This window comes from Pantherophis guttatus, chromosome 2, assembly GCF_059756535.1.
Source record: "Pantherophis guttatus breed Tessera chromosome 2, ASM5975653v1, whole genome shotgun sequence".
Classification (NCBI taxonomy): Eukaryota; Metazoa; Chordata; class Lepidosauria; order Squamata; family Colubridae; genus Pantherophis; species Pantherophis guttatus.
Genome location: NC_142064.1, coordinates 270,349,479 through 270,355,489, shown reverse-complemented (window position 1 = coordinate 270,355,489; position 6,011 = coordinate 270,349,479). Strand labels below are relative to the sequence as shown.

Below are 6,011 nucleotides of genomic sequence, written 5' to 3'. Positions count from 1 at the left end.
TTTCTCTAATCTGGACTACTCATGAGGAGCCCACCAGGATGATTGCAACAGGAAGGGTATGGCTTTTTTTAATGGTTCAGTTTGACAATGGAAACATAGGCAGTGCCCAAAAACGACTTTGTGGGTCTCGGCACAAGAAACATTGATGGAAAAGAAAGAGTTGACCACAATAAATGGATAAAATGTAATATCCTGATGTCTTACACTTTTTGTCTCATTTCTTTGAATTGCTTTTCCCCATCAATTTGTCCATACAGGTAGTCGACTCAAAAAACAGTTCATTTAGTGACCTTTCGAAGTTACAGTGGCACTGAAAATGTTACTTATGACCATTTCTCAGCATCCCCATGGTCACGTGATCAAAATTCAGATCCTTGACCACTGATTCACATTTCTGAACGCTGCAGTGCTCCAGGGTCACCTGATCCCCTTTTGCGACCTTTTCACAACCAAAGCTAAGGGAGAAGTCAGATTCACTTAACAACTGTGTTACTAATTTAACATCTGCAATGAACCACTGTGGCAAGAAAGGTCATAAATTGGGGAAAACTCACTTAACAAGCAAAGTTAAGGGAGAAACCAGATTCACAATTTCTTTCTGGCAAGAAAGGTTGTAAATTGTGGTAAAACTCACTTAACAAGTATTTCACTCAACAACAGAAATTTTGGGCTCAATTGTGGTCATAAGAAGAGGCTTACCTATAGATGACAAACTGAGAGTTGTTAGAACAGGAACATGAAGAATACGACCGACCTCTGTCTAAATACTACAGTTTGTTTTTTGCTTTGTTATAGAGCAGTGATGGCTAACCTTTTTGCCATTGCGTGCCAAAAGCGGGGGGAGCGCAGGGGGGGTCACAAGTGCACGTGTCCACACCCATAATTCAATGTGCCCACCCCCCATGCATCCGTGAACAACCCTCCCACGCTTCCGGCACGCGATGGCATGGTGGGCCCGGCAAGCCTGTTTTTCACCCTCCTCAGGCTCCAGAGGCTTTCTAGGAGCCTGGGGAGGGCAAAAAATCAACCCCCCCGAGGCCCTCTGGAGGCCAGAAATGGCCCATTTTCTGACTTCCTGAGAGACTGGAAGACTCATTTTTCGCCCTCCCCATGCTCCTGAGGCTTTTTAGGAACTGGGGAGGGCGAACACAGCCTTCCCCACCCACCGGAGGCCCTCCGGGGGCTGGAAACGGCCTGTTTAGTGACTTCTGTTGGCCCAGAAGGCCTGAAAATCACCTGGCGCGCTGGAGCTAAACTAGGGCAACCGTCACGTGCCCACAGATATGGCTCCACATGCCACCTGTGGCACGCGTGCCATAGATTCGCCATCGCAGTTATAGAACCTCCTATTACAATCTCAGTCATACAAATGTTAACTGCACTACTAACGGGGGCAGCTTCCTGCCCACGTTAGTACTCCCTTGTCTTTCTTGGTGGTCTTAATTTGCCTCTTATTAATCGGATCCTAAACGAATGTACAACTGAACCTGTACATGGAACCATTTACAATGCTGTTACGACTCTGGGGCTGGAGCAGTTGGTAACGGACAACCCTAGGCTCAAGAATTGCTTAGATCTCATCTTCTGTAATACCTAAATTCAATTTATGGCTTATAAATTAAAGAACCATATTCCAACAGCGATCACAGCATGATAGATTTTTGTCTCAATTTGTGTCCTTGCAAACAGGGGCATAATGACAATACTTCAAAGTATAACTTTAAAAAAGCCAGCTATAATCTCATAGCTGCTGACCTCGCATCCCTTGACTGGCACCTTCTGTTCAGAGTTTGTAAAACTGCAGATGACTATTATAACACATTTTTACTCTAAATCCATAGAGTCCTTAATCTGTACGTATCAAAAATGACCTCTAAAACTAAAAAGAGCAAATTACCCATACCAATAAGTAAATTGCAATCCAAGAAAAAATCTCTTTGGTGAGAAGACAAAACTGGCTACGTACCTAACTTTAAAAGCCGTTACAAAGCCTTATGCCACCAGATAAAGGTTGAATGTACCAACCACTATTGCAGACAGAAGGAAGCAGTGCTAAACTTGGTCCACCCGAGCCATCTATAATTTTCTTAACACAAAACTTAAAAGACTCAAAAACGATCCCACCCTTAAAAAGGTCTAAAGGGGATGGCTGTAACAATGATGCTGTTAAAGCCAACCTTTTCAGTACGTTCTCCAGTTCAGTCTTTGTTGACAGCAATGACTGCTGTCCCTCACTTCCTAGTTGCACCGTAAAAAATTGTAGTGATTTACTCTATATTGATTTTACAGTAGACCATATTGAAACAGAACTACAAAACCTAAAGCCATCTCTATCTACTGGCCCTGATGGACTATGTGCCTACTTTTTGAAAAAGCTTGCTACCACCTTAGCTGAGCCACTATGCACAATCTATGAGGTATCTTTTCAAACCAGCTCTCTGCGCAACCTATGGTCACTAGCCACAGTTATACCAATCTTTAAAAAGGGGGACCCTAGTCTAGTCGAAAATTACAGAGCAATCTCCCTGTGTTGCCTCCCCTGTAAACTCATGGAATCAATTATAACCCAATCCCTCATTTGCCACCCAGAGACAAACAACCTGCTATCTGACAAGCAGTTTGGGTTTAGAAAAAAATTGTCCTGCAATCTGCAACTCCTAAACTGTAAAAACATCTGGACCACACATATTGATCAGGGTAAAGCAGTAGATGCAATTTCATAGATTTTTGTAAAGCCTTTGATTCAGTAGTGTGTGACAAACTACTGTCAAAAGTAAGTTCTTACGGCATCTCCGGATCCCTGCACAAGTGGATAGCCGCGTTCCTGTCCAACAGGCAACAAACAGCCAAAATAGGGAGGGCTCTTTCTGCTTTACATCAACGATCTATGCAATCAAATTAAATGCAGCTGCGTCCACTTTGCAAAAAATTATTTAATACCACTGACAATGCTGCCATACTACAAAGCAACCTCGACTATGTCTTAATGGTCGCATAATTGGCAACTCCAAATCTCGATTTATAAATGCTCTGTCCTACACATTGGCAAAAAAAAAATCAGAATCCGAATTACAAGTTAGGCGGTACTCATCTTGCAGACTCTCATTTTGTCAAGGACCTAGGAGTACTCATCTCCAGACCTTGCTATAAAAGCATTGCCAAAAAAGCATTAAGACTCGTTAACTTAATTTTGCGAAGCTTCTCTTCTGGTAATACTGTATTGTTAACTAGAGAGTATAAAACCTTTGCCAGACCAATTCTTGAATACTGTTCACCTGCTTGGAATCCCTATTGTATATAGAGCAGGTCCAGAAGTATTTCACAGGAAGAGTACTGTGCTCCTCTGCTCGCAATAGAATTTACTACACCACCAGGCTAGAAATCCTGGGCCTGGACAATCTGGAACTCTGACAACTGTGGAGATGTTTTGTTGAAAAGTCACACCTAATTTCGACATCAGAGATTTCACACTGGAGACAAACCTTATTAATGCCCAGAATGTGAGAAATGATTTGTGGAGTCTGCTCACAATTGAGACATCAGAAAAACCACATGGAAAAAGCCCCAGTATGCCCTGATGGTAGAACAGTTTTTCATAGTGGATTAATCCCTTAAAATCATAAAAAAAATCCTAAGTAAAATCCTAAGTATCAATAAGTCTTTGAATTAGAATAAACCATAACAAACAGTATGTTTATCATTATAAACATTTAAATTATAAAACCCCAGGTTTAAATTTCATTTCTTTCAATTTACAAGGAAATCCAAGAGTGGTTTCCAAGTAGAAGGAATGTAGACAAAAGTTTTTTTTACCCATAGCAGTCAACTTCCCCATCCATTCTTCCATTCTAGGTTTATGTGAGTTTTTACATCTGTGTGTGAAGAGAGCCTTGCTGCTGTTGTCATATAGAAGGGGTGTTGGTCTTACCTGATACGCTCCTCAGTGTGCTGCGAGAGAATCCAGGAATCGGTTAACTCTGTCTCGTAGCTCATTAGACTGAGTCTGTCAAAGTTGTGTGGACACGCCTCCCTTTGCTCGTGGTCCACAGTTTTGATGAAGGCGTAGTGACTGACTTGACATGTTTCGGCTCTAATTGTGCCCACTCCTGGACTCAGGACCAGACGGTCTTCAGGGTTTGGAAAGATTCTCTCTCAGCACACTGAGAAGGAGTGTATCAGGTAAGACCAACACCCCTTCTCCAGTGTGCTGATGAGAGAATCCAGGAATGGGACATACCAAAGCTGGCTTGTCCTGTCGGTGGGCAGTGGTCTGATCCGGAGTCCCCGGTTCTGTGTGCACCCTCTGGAGGCCTCACCTGCCGAAATCTGCTTCAGCCGAAGTAAAGGCATTCAGTTTGTAGTGCCTTATGAACAAGGATGGAGAGGACCATGTTGCTGCTCAACAGATTTCATCGATGGGGCCCTGTGTCACCCACACAGATGGGGTGTACTTCCAGGTGAAGTCCAACCACAGGACCGCAGATGGGGGCCAACCACAGGACCACCCTATTCTAGTGGAACACTGACAGGTCCTTCCTTATAGAGAGCTGCTAGTTCAGAAATCTGGCCAACGTGATGGCCACGAGGAAGGCTACTTTGTAGGTAAGGAAGCGCAGGCTGGCTGAACAGAGCAGCTCGAAGGGTGTAGGGCTGAGAGCCTGCAGGACTTTGGGCAGGTCCCATGTAGGGTACCGATGTACCACTGGAGGTCTTAAATTGGTTGTGCCTCTAATGAACCTGCGCATCATCGGGTGTTGAGCGAGGGACTCCCAAGTCCCCGCATGATAACACCGTGGACAAAGCTGCCACTTGCCTGCATATGGTATTGGGGGACAGGCCCTTGTCTAGCCCTTCGTGGAGGAATTCCAGAATCTGGGCCACCGACACAGAGATGGGGTTGATGCCACCTTTGGAACACTGTTCTGCCCCAGCTATGGACCCCAAAGAATGCAGCACACACAAAGTCCATTCAAACCTTAGTTTACTAAATAAACCAGTTGTCAGGTTTCGGTGCTATCTTGAATAAACTTCATTCTCAAGCGCAAACTCCCTAATGAATCATTTTTATTTTAAGAATAGCAGGATCCGACATTTCTGATTCAAATTGCAGCCAAACTGGCCCCTCCTTCCAACCCCCTCCTCTTCTGCTCTCCAACCCCAATGTCCCATTGGCCATCATGCAGATCCATCTCTACATCCCGGCACCTTCTTTTCACAGGAATGTAGCCCCCATCCTCGTCTCCCAGGAAACACTATCTGTAACATACAAAAACTAGGTAAAAGTTCATCTCAGCAATAAATCAAGCTTCTGCTTCATCTTGTTATGTCAGCGCTGGAAGAGAGCCTAATTTGGAACGCTGACATCCGGCCCCTCTCCCTTCACTTCTGCGACATCACCTATCCCATAGGGAAAAACCACAACAAGATAAGTATCATCAGCCCCTCCCTGGCTGTGCACCCCCCCCTCCTGGCTTTCCTGGGTGGTCTGCATGGAATTTTGCTATAAGGCGATCGGCTTGAATGTTTGCGCTCTTCACCCAGGAAGCCTCTGACAATGGGTAACCCTTCCATTTAATTAAGTACTGAAGACACCCCCTGTGCCATCTTGAATCAAGAATCCACTGCACTTCGTAGTGCGTTTGGCCCCCAACCAGGGGCCCAGGGGGTTCACGTGGCGTTGGCCTTAAAGTAGACCCCACTACAGGTTTTAGAAGGCTACTGTGAAAAACGGGGTGAATTTTCCCCAAAAGCCGTGGCAACTGCAATTGCACTGTAACGGGGTTGATTATTTTTATTATAGGAAATGGTCCTATAAATTTTGGGCCCAATTTCCTGCTCGGGAGTCTAAGTCTCAAGTACTTGATGGAGAGGTAAACTTTCTCTCCCAGCTGAAATGGTCTTTGGGGAGTTCGGTGCTTGTCTGCTTGTTCCTTATAAGATTGAGCCGCCTTTGCCAGCGCCCTCTTAACATTTTCCCAAGTTTGTCTCAACATTGCCATCCAGTCGGTCAA

The 6,011-nt window shown here is 44.7% G+C and overlaps 1 protein-coding gene across 1 annotated transcript in view; it reads left to right on the top strand.

Annotated features, from left to right (window-relative positions):
• Positions 1–6,011, top strand: part of LOC117658632 (uncharacterized) — a 42,739-nt gene that overhangs the window by 6,285 nt on the left and 30,443 nt on the right. The gene's annotated exons all lie outside the window — the stretch shown is intronic.